The sequence below is a fragment of the Mesoplodon mirus genome (genome assembly GCF_964341445.2).
Source record: "Mesoplodon mirus genome assembly, contig: HAP1_SCAFFOLD_4218, whole genome shotgun sequence".
Taxonomy (NCBI): Eukaryota; Metazoa; Chordata; class Mammalia; order Artiodactyla; family Ziphiidae; genus Mesoplodon; species Mesoplodon mirus.
The window spans coordinates 1-16,864 of NW_028293737.1; the positions used below are offsets into that span (position 1 = coordinate 1).

Sequence of the window (16,864 nt, forward strand, 5' to 3'; positions counted from 1 at the left end):
TGTAATAACACGTTGCTGTCCATGGGTTATATCATTTCACTATCTACAAATAAAGTAATCCAATTCTCTTGATGCTCCAGTAGATTCGAGATAACGCTAGTTTCGAAACAACAGGTGTCTGCGAAAATCAGCGATACATTTCACGAATATCAGGTGTAGTTCGACGAATTCTCAATAATTTAAGTTGCATCCTAAGATGCGAGTATTGAAAAATGACTTTCATCACTTTTTACCGGATTAGATGATCACTTTGCTGACGCGAGTATGTGCATTAAGCACAAAATGGGAAAGAAATCCAGTAATAAAACGAAAAGACGAAAATATGCGGTGTACAATGACTCCGTTCAGGGTTGCATTCAGTTATTAGTTAGGCAGAATCCGACGAAAGACAAGAGGAAGCAGTTGAAAGTTGTCCTACTATGTACTATATAGTATAATATTTTCAACTCAAAGCTGTGAACTTTTATGAAACTACACTAGGGAGATTTTGGAAAACAGAAAATGCTTGTGACTAGATGTTGCTGCTACACACTCCAAATGAAATGGTAATAAACGGCATTTGCTGAAGGACACTACTACAGAAGAAACTTCATCGATTTGAACAGGCAAAGATTATGGAGGAGGAAAAAAATGAAAGAAACAAATAAATGTGGCCGAGACTTTTGTAAGCCAATGGTTATACCCTTAGGAATGGGTTCTGAACCTATTTAAAGATGGTTTTGGAACATAAAATGAAATACTATTAATTATATACAATAAAATGTCGTATGCATGATGCTTTAATATAGTTACAAAGATTTCGAGACTAGATTGCCTTTCGAGGGTTGAGCGGCCTCCTGATGTGACCTCATTGTGGGATGCAAACTGCTATTGCAAGGCTATTGCAAGACTTGACCATCTAAACTGGGAATTTATTCGAAATTTATGAGTGAGAGCCAGGTAAACCAACATAATGAATTGCTATTTTCAGCATAGAAGCCTAACAGGAGGTAAATCTCCCATAAATCTACATATGTTGGTGGGACTGCCTATATGACAGTCTGCGAGACGGTCACACTTTGGTGCTTGAATACCTGGATTACTAGTATTTAAGAGTGGTGTGGACATCAGTACATTTTTCATTTATATCTTCCTTGCACAATCGTTGTGGGCGATCAACATTGAACATGGTGACGTTTGCGATTAATATCCGTGTCCGTGCTCGTTCGACTGCTTTTTACAATGGTTCATTAACATTGTTAGGGGAGATTCATATAAAGAATTCCTTGTCGAAAACCAACCAGAATATCGGGCGATGGTTGCTAATACCATGTTGATCTATCATCGTTCAGTAACAAGACAGTCCTACTGGTTTCTTTTACAATTTGCGCACATTTAAACTTGGAAGATAACGTGCGAATAGCAGTATAATCGTTTAGAAAAGAACTAGCTCGTTCATAAGAAGACTAGTTACAAGTTCGTCAGATTTTGTGGTGCGGTCTTCTCGGACCGGACACAATAAGGCGGCTTACTGATAAGGAAGCATGCTACATTATGGAGAGGGAATCGTTAATATGACAATTTCGTCATCCCTGGAATAGGATGAAGCTAAATGACATGGTTCCCGGTGAGACAGAAGAGAAGGAATTCGTTATCTTCTCCACTATCTTTCTTTTTGCATCGACTAATCGTTCTGGACAAGTATGGGTGACCGCTGGTAATTTTAGTTTTGTAAAATTGTAAATTACCTTTTGGCAATCGTTGTGAATGCCCTTAACACCTTTTGCAGCTAAAAACTATCGGAGCTATACTCTTTTAACTTTATGTCGATGTATATTCATATGAGATCGGTAACTATCACCTGATTTTCTGGTCGGTTTTTGTCAAGGAACTCTTTATCTGAATCCTGCCCAGCAATTTTAATGGAAATTACGAAAATCAGTCAAACGAGCACATGGAGTTTCGTAAAAGAAACAATCCCTTGGATGAGTCTACTTAGCGATTTGAATGGATTGTTCACAGACAAAACAAACGTATACCGTAATCCACTGTACCTTTCATAGACTTTGAAAAAAAAACACTATAAGCCCATTGAAAGAGAACAAAGAAGTTAGAGTACGTTCACCTGTGAAGGGGAAGTTCCATTCGTCCAATGACTTGCGTGCTCATTCCAAAAGTACCTCTCTCGTGCAGAGCCTAGGAAGAATATAGTTATGTTCAATGACATAAAAAATTAAAGAAAAAAATTCACAGAAGTTGAATAAACCTCAATCTCAAGAGAGATGTCGCAGAGTGATCGTTTTGGAACTCCAAATGTAAGCGACTCATTAAACTGTGCGTTTCGTAGGTTTCTTCGTGATCCGGTTTTCTTCCGTTTTAATCGCCTGTCTTCATTCCCAATAAGTGTTACTCGTATAGAAATTGCTATAAAATTCTCATTAACTGTTCAGCAATTAGTGCATTGCATAATTATGCAAATGTTACGAATTTTTGCCCATTATCACAGCTCGAAAAGTTTTCCTTACTATTTTTTTTTCATTAATTTCATCAAAATTCTGCTCAAATCACCTCCGTCAGTATGACACCGAAGATTTCGAACTTTGAATATGTTCATAGTAAGCCGTTGCGCCTGTGAGAGATATGCTAATGAAAACAACACCTCTCCGAATCCTGACTGAAAAGTTTCGTTAAAATCCATGTAAGTTATAAATAAAACTTTGAAATATCTAATATAAATTCACTAATTTCCATGAGGGGCGCATGTAGCGCAGTGGTTAGAGGTACCCTGGATTCCATCCCGCTCCCCGGGCTCACCAAGCCTTCCATCCCTCCGGGGTCGGCAAATTGTTACCAGACTTGTCTGGGAGGATAAAAACACTGACTTGACACATCGGCTGGCCCCCGCAAGTCATTGTATAAGCCACATATGCATTCAATCACCTCTACGATGTCAAATGAAGTCGAATGCATGGCGCATCCCTCAGGGATTGATCAACGCCGACTACTTTATCCTTTATCCTTTTAATTTCCATGATCGACTGTCGTTTAACCTCGTCATTGTTAAATATTGGTTAATTTTGAATTTCTTATTTTTGAAGAAAGAGAAATTAACGAATATTTAACAATGCCGAGGTTAAAGGACACTCGGTCATGGAAATTACTATCTGAAGTACCAACAAAGTATTACCAACTGGTGAAAGAAACTCTGTCTCTAAGACAAAGAATAGTCTTAGCAAGGACAAACGGCTCTGAAGAAGGCGATTACGCCGAAACGTCAGCCGAAACATATTTTAAATAAATAAAAATTATTTAACAACCTCGTGTGCGTTTGAAGAAAGAAAAAAAATTAACCAATAAATTCACTAAGGTCCAACTCAGAAACTCACTCTTTCATTTTCGTCGCATAGAAGTAATTCGGCCCAAAATACGGTTGGATTGTTCTTTTCAAGCGAAACACTTAGCCGATCGAGCGTCAACCAGCAGTATCCAATGCATTCATCAACACTAAAGGAGCGTAGTATGAATCGTTCTAAAAAACTTATTACACATTGAGTAAAATTCTTCGAAGATCGGAAAAAATGGTTAAAGTCTAGTCTAAGGTTAGCTGGTTCCCTCCAGTGCGCAACAGCTGTGACCTACCTGTCTAGGACCACCCTTGTACGGTTATCCATGATTATAGTGATAATTTACCATACCAGCATTCAACGGCATTCACCCAGAAGGGAAAATCTCAACCAGCAGACGAATCTTTACAGAAATCTCACGACTTTCGTAGATAGGGAATGCGAAGAAGCACATCGAATGTGAGAAGTGATGGGCTCTACACAACATGCAATCTCGTGTCTTGGTTAAAAATAGCCTTTTGCTTAGCTGTTTGTGTCAATTTCGTTCACAGCGCTTTTTTTTGTTCACAATGACTCCATTCTCCCGAGGCTGTCAAAGAAAAAAACTTGCTTCTTCTTTCTTCATGAAATTAGTTCAAACATTTTGTGAAAGCACTACGAAATGTCATTGAAGCAGCCAGTGAAGTGTTTAGAAACTCACTATGCTCGATGCTTCCAAAAGTTTCCTGCCTCAAATACTACTCTTAAAGAGCGAAAAATTCATGAGTACTCATCCGATTTTAAAGAGAATAATCAATGCTGATTTTCTAAAATCTACTCAAGACCTTTCAAAAGAACTTAACATTAGTCATCCTAGAATTGCAAGTTGTTTGAAGAACATTAGAAAGCTGAAATACAGGATAACACGAATTTGACGAGCACCAAAGAGGTTTTCGATTGAATTCTGTGCTGCTCTTCTATTACGTAACAAAATGACACATTTCTTGGCAACTTTCTGATGCAACGGATCCTATACGACAAACAATGACTTTCAATGCGATGATTGGACAGTGAAGTTCATAAGAATTTTTCGCGAAGAATTTACATCAAGAGAAGATTATGGTGACTGCTTGGTAATCTGTAGCCGAATTGGTTCACTACGACGAATCATGATGCATAACACAGAAAAGCACTGTCACGAAATCAATGAAATACATCAAAAACTGATACGTATGCTGGTCAGCAACTCAAGCCTAGTCATTTTCCGTGAAAACTGTAGAACGAATGCCGTACAAATAAAGCTGCAGAACTCGAACAAGTTAGGTTATGAAATTCTTCACTATCTAGTACCTTAAACAAACCTCTCCAATGGCCTACTCCTTTTTTCAAGCTTTTCGAGAAATATTTGCTGAAAAGTTCTCTATATTTTGAAATTAAACTTATGCTTATGTTGGAGCGCCGTTCGCCAATGAGCAAGTACGACAACTATACAGAACTCCTGAAAAAGGAAAGAAATGGAATACTAGGAAAGAAAAAATGCAAAACAACTGAACGAATGACATTCAGGCGCTCTGCGTCTCGATACATTAATTCCTCCTTGTTGACAGTGCTGAAATGTAGCAGATAGGCGAATAAATGCGGAGTAAGAGTGAAACTTAGAGTTGCTTCCAGACGTATGTAGATTAAGGGAATCACCGTATCACTTATTCTCCTGTTAATCGCCTAATGCACGAAAAGGCCCTATGTACACTAACACCGTGCCAGATGGTGCAGGCGAAAAGGCTTTACCGGATGAGTTTTGCAAGTCGCAATCGCTACTTTTGCAGAAAAAGCAGTTCTTGAAGGGTCTTTTGATGAAAAGTAATAATTAGGTGTTCCACTTGATTCACAAACGCTACGGTGTCTAGCTGACGTGAGAAGAACATCCGTCAATTGAACTGTGATCGAACGCACAACCATCAAGGTCTTTATGTGAAGCTGGTGCGCAGAATATAATACACTGAACTACAACTGGGCAGACATTGATCGTTGCGAATGTCCGGCAATTTGACTTTAACTGTAGTCTGTTGCTGAGCAAGAAGAGATATAGGATATCTCTTCCAGAATTGTTGTCAAGCGCACATGGTTTTGACGGCTCGTCAAACGCAACTATATCAACCGACATGATGATTACATTGAAATGCAGATTGAAAAAAAGCTCTGCCGTCTATTTAAATCACAAAAAAGTTTTTTTTTGCATGGTTTGACATTACATGTGTGGATCTTGATCTTTTTGCATTCCATTTGCTTCCTTGTACCAATCTTCCAGAAAGGTCTTCGGATTTGCGTGCGGGATTTGGCTTCTGTTTAAAGATTTTGGCCTTCTAAATGACGTTGAATTGTGATCAAGTCGAATCTGCTTGGAATCCTGTGATAGCCATATAAGGGAGTTCCCAGATGCTCATCACAGAAATGGCCATCTTTTGTGGATGGCAGGGATGGAGTAAGCTGATCTTAGACAAACCTACTAGCAATTCCGGTATCGAATGTATGGGGGCTTGGTAGGCCCGGGGGTAGAATTGAATCAGCGTTTTAGTGCATTACTAATATTATACCGCTGCCCTACCAGCTCCCTAATTAGAAAATTTTCCAAGAAAAAATAAATATTGATGCATAATAATTCTTCGCCAGATCAAGCAAATTAAAACGAAAAGTCTAAGTGCTGCACATGTCATTGTAAGAAAAGTGCAGTCATTTAATGAGATCCTAGCGGATTTATGCAAAGAGACATCGAAGAAAACGGCAAATATTTACCCGATTATTTCCGATTTTTAATTTTTCTATTTGCTAGATCTGAATTGAAATGGAACGGTACATACATTTAGCTGAAATGTGCAGTTTCCATCTTTGAAAACTCTCTCATCTTTGAGATCTAGGAAAAGTCTCAGACTACAGATGGGCGGAAAGATCTATAGAGTGAACTACAAGAGGATGCAAGAGTTCTTTAAAAAAATCACTTACAACTTTGGTGAACGTGTTTGCAACACTCGGCTTAATAGTAGGAAACGATTTCTGAATTTCAGAATGGTCTTCGTAGACGTCGCCAAGCTCGAAGCAGATCATTAATCGGTAACGATTACGCGAAAAATCGATTTGAAGATTTTCCGAGGTTCGTACTACCCTTAAAGATCGCCAAACGAGTAGCCAAGCAGACAAGTGATGTGGCGAGTTACTTGACTGAATTTAGTGGTGTGGACAAGTTACATAAGAGTTCTACTCTGGTTCTCGTTCCCACAGTGAAATATATTCGCTTGCTCGATTTCACTAGAAGTATATGCTCTTTTCGACACAATACGTGAAGGAGCGTTGACAATGAAACTGTTTCTAATGGCAGTTTGCCATAAATCCTATGTTTTTTGACCATTACTAATGTTTAATAGGCATCATATTTCAAAAAGCTTTTACAATTGCTTTGCAAATACAATACATAAGTTGTTAAATTTAAAAGTTGAATACTACGACTAAAAATCATGTTGTGCAAATGGATTCTACAAATACAACATGACACTATGGATGAAAAATATAGCAATGAGTTAAAGCAGACGAATAAACAAATAACATAAGCTGGTTTTCACTTACCTGAATTGATCGTAATCGTAGACCATGATTTCCAGTCGACACGATGCAATTTGTGCTACAGGAATCTTTAATACAAAGTCTATTGATTATGTGAAATGGTTTTTTATAATATCCTATGACTAAAATGAATAGAAGACCTTGAGAGTTCTTTTTAGTGATGATCGAAATCGTTAAAGTAGTCAATTTTGTTCATTGCCTTTCCTTTTTTTGCATCGTACCATTGTCTAGTAGCAATTACAACTCGCTGTTCTCCTTCACAACCATAAGATGATCAACTGCATTCGAGGATACTTGGATTCAAATGACTAAATCTGCTGAGCACTATGGTCATTGGGTCTACTGTTCGTTGTTTGCATGTTAATGCATGTCGAACTGCGATGTGTAGCGGAAGGTTCGTCTTAAAACCAGGCTCACCCAAGTGAAGAAGTGTAACGAATTAGCTCAGCTACGATTTAACAGAGCCAGGAAACTTTATTGTGATGAAAGGAATCTAATTGCAAAGGTAGACCTTTTTCGCGATCCACTAGATGAACTCATTGCGCCTTAGCACGTGTTCCTCACTATTCCAAGAAAAAAATCTTGTCAAATCAGAAACATTTGAATCTATATTTGCACGCTCCGATATGTATCACATTGCACGTATTCCAGGGCTTCTTGGATTCGATTCGTTTTCTCGCATCCATTATCCACGAAGGCTTTCGAAATTTTGGCTGCGAGGTCGGGTGCTGTTAGAGTGCCGGGACTTTACGCTAAGTGCCGGGGTTTCTATTTTAGACATAAACGAAATGGCAAGACTTGGTGATCGTGGCTGCATCATTGTCAATCCTCTCATTTTCACCCAATATTCGACGGACCAACTAAACATTGAGCATTTTAGGAACTCCTTTAAGATACCCATGAACTAATAAATCTGTAAATAAAACATGCTTATTGTTACTTCGTGTAGACTACAGAGTTCGAGAAAGATACGTTTATGTAAAGGCCGTCAACATTAAAAGAGTGAGTGACCAACTGTCGGACTCATAACTTTGCGCTCACTTTCTCATTCCGCAGCACCCCCAGCGCTGTTTTACGTAGCAGAGAAGTGGGTTGATATTTCATACGCCTTAAGAATTCTGTGCACTACCACAGAGCACTCAAGGGATTTCTTTTGAAGTATATTAAGCTCATGCGAATACGGAATGAATTCTAACCGGAATGCGTAGTTAAGAGCTTTATAAGCCTTTCCCATTTTCAACACCTAGGAGTGCTTACATCGATAGCGATACACACAATCGTCATCGTCGTATAAAAAGAAGGAAGCATGACTAATGAACGAAAAGTACTGTGGAGTGAACCCTAAGAGGATGCAAAAAGGCGCAAAACTGCACGAAGGCATAGTGGAGAAGGTTTTCAAATAAAAGTTGCTATCCTCGCACATGAATCATCAGGGCGCAAATTCTCAAGGCGTTCTGCATAAATTTAAAGAAAACCCACATATGAACCGTTTTGTGGATTGCTTCGTAACCATGTCCGACTTAGTTCTATATCTCACATTAGTTTTTTGTCTGAGGCAATCACATTCCTCCGGCATATAAAATCTGCTTGAATGGTGGTCTTCCTCAATAAGTAAAAACCATACGAAACACGATGAATGTTGAAAAATACCGTGCTCATGAGATTGAAAATTTTAAGTTTTGAATTTTTGCTGTCAGAGTTATGAAGTGTTTTGTTGAGTAGATTTCGTACCAATGCAACGTAATCCATGATCTGAGGAAGATGAATCCTTCAAAACGTGATTAATGGACAAGTCAGATTTAACTGTTCATATGTGCAAATACAACGTTAGAGTTGAAACATTGAAAAATAAATAAAAATGTAAACCTAAAGTGTAACATGACTTAAAGATGATAAAAAGAATTTCAAACCAGTCATGTATTCGAAGACGGAACACTGGTTGATTATCTATTTATGTTATTAAAAGAGTGGTAGGGACGCAGTGGTAGGGATACCTTTTTATAGTCGCAAGACTACTACGGTTCGACTTCGCATCGTGCACTCCGTATTGCGCATTAATGTGACCCATATAGGCTGTGAAAATTAGGAAATCCGACCAATCGAAACGACGTCATCAGACAGGCCGGGACGAGAAGACGCCTTTCATTTAACGCCGTCTAAGATTCCAGAGAAGAATTGTTTCTCAGAACATACGACAGTAAAGGAGTTGGCGACGTTGTTGTTTTTGTCAACGGAGTTTGGCCATGAACATCAAATCGTTCGAACAACTAAAAACCCGAATCGGACGGTTAAGAATGAAGAAATATGGATTTATGCTGGCATTGACAATCTTCCTTGTCAACGCACCGACATTTAGCTACGGCGAAGACGAGGTCGAAACGTTCTATATGGACTTGGAGAAGTTCAGGAAAGAATACCGTACCTTCTTCAAGGTTATCATTGGCGATTTCAACGCTAAGATTGGACCGAAAAGAATGTCTGAGGACTATCATGCGGAAGAGCACTTGAACAGTATTGAATTCGGAGAAGTTAAGCCTTTTACTGAAAATAAAGGCAAAGCGAGGAGCACGGATGGTGTAATGGATAACTGGTGACCCCCCGGGAAAGGGCAATCATCTGGTTGGAAGTTCGCACCGCCCCCAAGTTTTGCAAATATCTCAGTGTCTTAGCGGTTATTTCGATTGATAATAACACTACCGATTAACAGAAATAGGTAGTTAAAAATGAAATTTAACATTATAAATTAACCGCAGCTTCAGCTTAGCTTGGGTTCAAGGCCGATTTGGGGACCCAAGATCATCCCGATAAAGGGTGAATGCTGATAGAGTTGATAAAAGTAAAATAAAGCACGCTGAGAGAAAGGCAAAGCGAGGAGCACGGATGGTGTAATGGATAACTGGTGACCCCCCGGAAAGGGCAATCATCTGGTTGGAAGTTCGCACCGCCCCCAAGTTTTGCAAATATCTCAGTGTCTTAGCGGTTATTTCGATTGATAATAACACTACCGATTAACAGAAATAGGTAGTTAAAAATGAAATTCAACATTGAAAATAATAGCTCTAATTCCCTTTAAAAAAAACTTTGAAACCGTTTGTTCAAACTCTTATTAAGTGACAACCTTGAATTTGTACTGAATGAGGTATTTTTCATCGAGAATTCACCATAGCAACTGATAAAGGCCCTTAAGTGTAAAATTAAGAATGCAGTCCAATACGTTGACTAATCAAGCAGGATTTTACGACTTATCTCAGCGCTTCATCAATTATTCATACACAAACTTAGCCCTAATTAGCCACTAAACGAAATTCTGTCGAGTTCTCTTCACGAAAAAGAAAACAAAAACATTGAGGCAATTTCAATTTTCATCGTGGTGCTATCGCTGGCTCCACAATGCCAATTCCTTCGAAAGTTTCTATAGTTGACTAATCAGTGCAGGGAGCAACAAACAAGGTTTATGGAAAAATGTAAAAATGATTTTATGACTCGTATGTAATCACACAACTAATCGAAGACACCGCATGGATGGCTGGTTGGTCTGGGCAAGAATGCTCAGTTATGACTCATTGCATTGCGCTTCGCCTCTTTAATCATGTATAAAAAAACTTCTCTGCTAAATGTAATCTAGGTTTTTTTTCTAGGCAAAAGAAGTTTTTATCTATGATTAGAAAAATGATGTTTTCTTTTAATGTCCGCCGCAATGTCGCACTTGTTGAGTCACGATTATTTTTGCTCGCACTGAAAACCTATAAAACCATATATTGCATCTTTTTTCTAGATGTACACAAGCTACAAAGCTTTCTTTTTTTATTAGATTAAAATTTTTCACAACAACTAATGACGATAGGTCATTAGGAAGAAAGAGTTCTGTATGTTATATGTGCCAATAACACGACTACCATTTCATCTTATTCCACAATTCAAAACTTCTTCGTCGATATAAACACTTGTTCTGTATAACAGGACAGCTACAGTTATACATTTTTCAAAAATTTTAGAAATGTCTCACTTGTAGACGTCGTCTCAGGAACATTAATAGTAGTCCGCGGTCAACAGTTTTTAATGTGCTTTTTTTCGATGATATTGCGTAAGAACAATTTTTTCCTCAAAGCGTGTCAGTTAACTTTTTATTTCCGCATTACGACAGACCCAACCGCAATCGGTGATCCTTAGACAAGAATTTTGCCGTTCACATATATTTTCCGCAAGCACCATAATCACTGAGACAAGGCAATACCTACTTTTTTCCATATTATTCACTATAAATAACACGTTTATAAACACCCCTTACAAGTTTGGTGATAACAATTTGTAATAGTGAAACTGTTTGATGCAGCATATTGATCCCATTTGCCTTGACAATGCAAAGACTACATTTAACACGAAATAAAACGACGAATTGATTGGAAACCTGACTGAGATCTCTGGACTTTCTTTGAGAGCATTTAGATAGCCTTGCTCCATAACCAAAACAAACAACGAAGTGATGAACGGTGTCATTCCGAATTCGAATGAGTTACGGTCAGAAGCATGTCATGTCATATCATCCCATGCGGTCATCTTTGTAAATTTCGAAGTTTTCAAATCCCTTAAACACGCGATCATTCCTCATTGTGCTTGGCGGCCGCATGGGATATCGTTACTAACTTGATGCTTTTTCGACAATAGACGACATATTAGAGACCTTTAACAGTTAAGAACATAACAGTATTATAAAAGAAACTTTGCTGCATAGCTCTATGAGTGTGCATGATCTGTATGCTAAAATTTAATATACGTTGGTACGATTCATTATCCAAAGACATTGCAGTTAGCATTTAGAAATCTTTTACAGCTTATATTGCGTCCCTTTCTGCATAATTGATGTCCGTCCATTTCATAGGATTACTATGATTCAATATAGCAATTGGAATTAAAGTAACAGTCAGCTACCAGCCAATTTATCCCTCAATGCAAGTAAAACAAGTGTTGAGAAAAGGTTTTTGTACATTTCAACGTGCAAAATAGTGCTTTTCTAGTGACGTACGTCGCAACATGTGTGTTGAATACGCTATCGATTGATAACATAAATTACGGGAAACGAGTTCTGTGCGGGGAAAATAAATCACCATCAAGGAAGTAAAAAACGATTCGTATAAAGGACATGTATTCACGTGATTGTTAACACATTTATAGTGGCGTGTCATATTAATAGTTCATTTTCTTTACAGCTGTTTAATCTAAGGTTTTTTGCTACACTTTAAAGTCATTTGATAGCTTATACAATGCAGATATTGCGCTAGCCGAGAATAGCTGCTCTCTACACTTATCATTTTGAAGTATAGCGTTTTTCAGACAAGTTTTTCCATCTGATTTGAATCTTACCGTGAGAAAATCGCAAAGAATAAAAAAAGAATGAAAATGGAATTAAATTTTTAGGATAAGCATAAGTGGAGTTTAACCGCAAAACTGAAACAAGATTCTTGCGGAGGTTGAAAAATCTTCAAGGTTTGTTTGATTGATGAGCTGACTGTGTTGTCGCAGCGTTACAATCTTATTAGAGCGTTGGAAATCAGATCTGTTTAAACACTTTTTGTTTAGGTAGACAGTATCTATCAAGATATGACCACTTTATTTTTTCTTCTGAATTGTTAAATTTGTCATAGTAAATCAAGAATAAGAGCAAGTTATGAAATTATACTAGGAGTACAATATCAAAAAAGCGTACCATTCGGACCTTTACCTGGAAACCAACTCTAGTTGTTTACTTATTTCTCTAGTAGTTTATTTGTTCCTATATTGAATAACCATATATTCTAAAAAACACTTGTCTTAATGTAAGAACTTTTTTGATAAATGATATGAAAAAAGTCGCATTCTTCGTATTTGAAGCAGCTGAAGTTTTGCACATATGAAAACTTCTCCTTCTGTTCGCCAATAGGTGCTTTTCAGATTCCTCAGCTGCTTTTTCAGATTTCTCAGCTCGAAAGACATTCATTTTATTGAAGATGCATCAAAATGCAAGAAAATAATTCTAATAAAGTCTAAGTTGATGTTGACAGTTTCTGCTTGATAAACAAACACATGATAATAAGTAAAACTTTTATCGCACAAGTGGTAAAAGGTTGCTCCAGATTTCACCTTCTTCAGAGCTTAAAAAGGCTATCCAGCCAGATAATTTCATAACCCTAATGGATTCTAGATTTTTCTAGACCTAGATTTCAGTAGCATGTTACGAACTATTTGACGACGTAGAGTGTTTGGTGCTATTTCATCCACTACTGCTGATTTCTCCAGATCAGTCCTTTTCAAGCATCGCTTTATAGGTGTAGTTGCTTCGTACGAAATAAAGGGATATATTGGCAGCATTTCTGTGCTTGTCTAATCACTTTTTCAAATATGTTGCTGTGTAATGATGTGCATTGCTCTCCAACTTAAACTCGTATTATTTCAGATTCAATGCAATTACACATAACTTTATTACTAATGCTGGTGCAAGGGACACAAATAGATGCTTGGAAATGCGGTAATGGGCCTGTTAGCAGTATCATTTCATATGTAATCGCGCTTCCAAGCAATACATTAGGTACGTTTACAAGAAAGGCAGGATTAGTACCCGGTAGACTTTACGTTTCATAAAGAATAAATGAGAATGAAATAGCTGCACTTTTAGCAGTGAATTTATGTTGCGAAGAGCATGATGCTCTTATCGATGAACGTAATGTTGCTAGAGAAGAGGCTGATCGTGTGTTTTGCCGATGCTTATCTTGTAAAGATAGCTGGTGAGTTTATCTTGTACTATTACTATCTAAGTATAAAACGTACATGTTCGGAAATACTGCATGGACCATCTAAAATCTCTCTTCGCAAACATGCAGTGGTGTGTAAAGAACAGTAAATATGTGATGCCCGGTACTTAAAGCTAAGAATAATAACAAGCATGAGATTCAAAAGCAAATTTAAAAAATGCGCGAATTCATTATAATGTAAAGAAACATACTATTTCATATAAGGAGCTTTGAAACGCCTAATTATATTCCGAAACTGCCACCTTCTAATACCATCACCTGTATCACTCTGTCGGATGACAGATCTACTCAATGATTCTGCTCACGCATGAAACACAAAGAATCTACTGTTTTCCTTTAGTGGTCCAAATGCTGTTCTCTTCACATCCCGTCATATAATGATGGATATCGCTGAAGGATATTGCCTAGCGGCTGTCGTTCAACCACAAATGTTGCCAATGGCTAGATCTGCCATCATCTGTGTGATTTGAAATTCGACTCCTTCCCTGTAGCAAATTTGTTGACATGCTGTACATTTAAAACAATCTAAATGTTGCTGTCTTTAGTAAGCGTCGGTACTGTAATTTACCAGCAAAGTGAAGATAGCAAGGGCAGCTAAACGCGTCGACTTTCATTCTACTGTTTTATCATTATGGCTGTGTCTTAACACTATTAATTACAGAGGGGAGCGTGCTTGTTCACACTTTCTTATAATTCTATTAATCCTTTTGAGAAGGGCTTGAAGATGTTTCGCTTAAAGGATTGACGATGAAAAATATGAGGTAAATTGTCTTTCAGTGGCTGTTGTTATGTGACTTTAACTTGTTGTAAAAAGAACGTGGTCCTGCTGGCTATCCACTTTCTAGGTGACAACAGATAAACAAGTAGCTTTAGCTTTAGCCAAAACTATTGCTCCACTCTTTAGAGAAATTTTATTGGTTGGCTGCCAGAAATGACTTGTTCATCACTTTTTTCAGTACCATAATGAAAAAATTTGGTCTACGATTATTCTCTTGAGTGTTCTGCATAAGGTTATCTTCGTAACTGTAGATGTACGAAAAAAGAAACATCGCAATTGGTGATGATGTTGGTGGGCAGTTTCTTAAACAGCGTGGCTTTCTCTCTTCTTCTCGAAAAAGAATTTTGCACAGAGAAAGCGATGGCACCGTCTTGAGCAAAACATTTTTAATAACAGCGGTGTTAGTTAAGGAAAAAATCCGATTAAAGATGACGAAGTTATTTTACCTATGTCAACTTCTCAACATGTCCAACATCAAATGAAGTGCTACTTTGAACTGTTTCATTATCACAGTCAAAATTGATTCTTTGGATCACTACGTTTTTTATCTGATTCTGATTGATATTTGTTAAAATTAAACGTTAAAACGATTCAAGGCTAATGACCAAAACGTGTCGACGAGAATACAAACACTGAGAATTGCGCTTTTGCATGTTCCTCAGGGACTGCGGCAATATAAACTGCATATAATGACCAATGTCTTCTCGTATTCACTCCACTCATATAAAACATTATCGAATCTTATACCGAGAGTTTACAATTCTATTCGAAGCCCTTTATTTTCCTGTTTTTGGCAAAACGTCGTCAATAAGTAAAAAGATAAAAGATAAAGCGTTCAGCGTTGATCATCCAACTCCATTCGTAGCATCAAAGAGATGATTAAATGAATATCTACGTGAGGAAAAGCATGAAAATCTATCTACAAAGGGCAATGATGAAGAAGAAGAGGCTAAAAGGATACCATACAAACCACTGGCGTCCACATAATATGGGTGGGAGCATTTCCATGTTGGGTAGGAATTGTAGAGTTCTAGGATATTACTAAAGCGACACATACACGCTTGAGGAGAAAATATAGTGGAAGATGTAAATATATAGATTTTTCAATAGATTAGACTACTTGAGTAAACACCATAAAAACAATACATACTCAATATAACAAACGTTACTATTATGAAAAGAAAGAGAACATTCGCTAAGAATAATCTCTACATATCTATTAGAAAACTTAATCTATAATATATTTAATCCTTTTCGCTATGTGAACAATTACTGATCAAGACGCCACCGTATCTGGGAATTGATGAGAAGCAGCATGTATGACTTGTGCACTATATTTACTCGAAACAATTCAGGTATATTAGCCATATAGTGAAGCCGTTGTTCTGCACATCAGTGATGCTGTATACGAAATGGTTCGTAACAGAAAATACTACAGAGGTAACACAGTAGATTTTTCTTTACGATTTCACACTCGCAATGATTGTGGAAGGTTATCAACAAAAATATTTCTTGCTGCCATACACCAAAGTGAAATAGTTTGCATAATGCAGTATTACATGTTCACCCGGTATGTTATTGTATACGTCAATAAAGATGTAAACGAATCGACGAACGCAACGTTATCACCGCAGAGGAGACATAATCAAATCAAAATCATTAAAGCGTTAATTATTAATTAATGGCGGAAAGGCTCTATAGCAATCTCCTTCGCTTCACAATACCCGTCGCACGCCACGAAATTTCGGACAAACAGCTCAGGATTCTTCCTTTTAAAGAGTTTCGATTGAAAGCATGAAAATATGCACAGCACCAGGATCCTATAGTATTACAGAACACTTCTCTCGTGATAGAGTCCATGAAATACATGTGCTTCTCGCAACAACTATGACATCATAAATTTATAATAAGAGAATTATAGACTAGTGGAGGATATCGCTCAAGGTCATTGTGCCCTAGAACAGTAAACGATGGCGTTTCATAACTGTTATCCGACATGGTTGTTGAAACTACTGCACAGTATATTAGAGAAGATTACCTGAATGCACGTTTCATTGACCTTGGATGAGGCTCCGCTTCAATAAACCGATTCAGGCAAAGGTTTTTATTGCATGAACCACATTCAAACCGATTCCAGGACCACAGAAGTCCGTCGCATGTACAACCTACTTCTTCTACATTTGTCGACCATAAAAAAGCGTCTGACGACGTCAAAACGAATGCAGGAGTGGATTTGCCCTACTTAAGAATTATTGCCGACTGTTATCCGAAGTACATCACGAAAACATAGCTCTTCCATTACCATCCCATTGTTTGAGCGGCGTTTCAGTGGATTACGAAATCGGTTCACCCGAACGAGAGGATTATATAGAATTATAGGAAAT

General features: G+C 37.7%; 1 long non-coding RNA gene across 1 annotated transcript; it reads right to left on the bottom strand.

Moving 5' to 3' along the window:
* Positions 1-772: 772 nt before the first annotated feature.
* Positions 773-2,372, bottom strand: LOC309798558. Its single transcript, XR_014293195.1, has 3 exons — positions 2,246-2,372; positions 2,105-2,175; positions 773-898 (listed from the first exon to the last, which is right to left on the bottom strand). It is a non-coding gene; the product is annotated as an uncharacterized lncRNA (long non-coding RNA).
* Between the last annotated feature and the right edge of the window lie 14,492 nt (positions 2,373-16,864).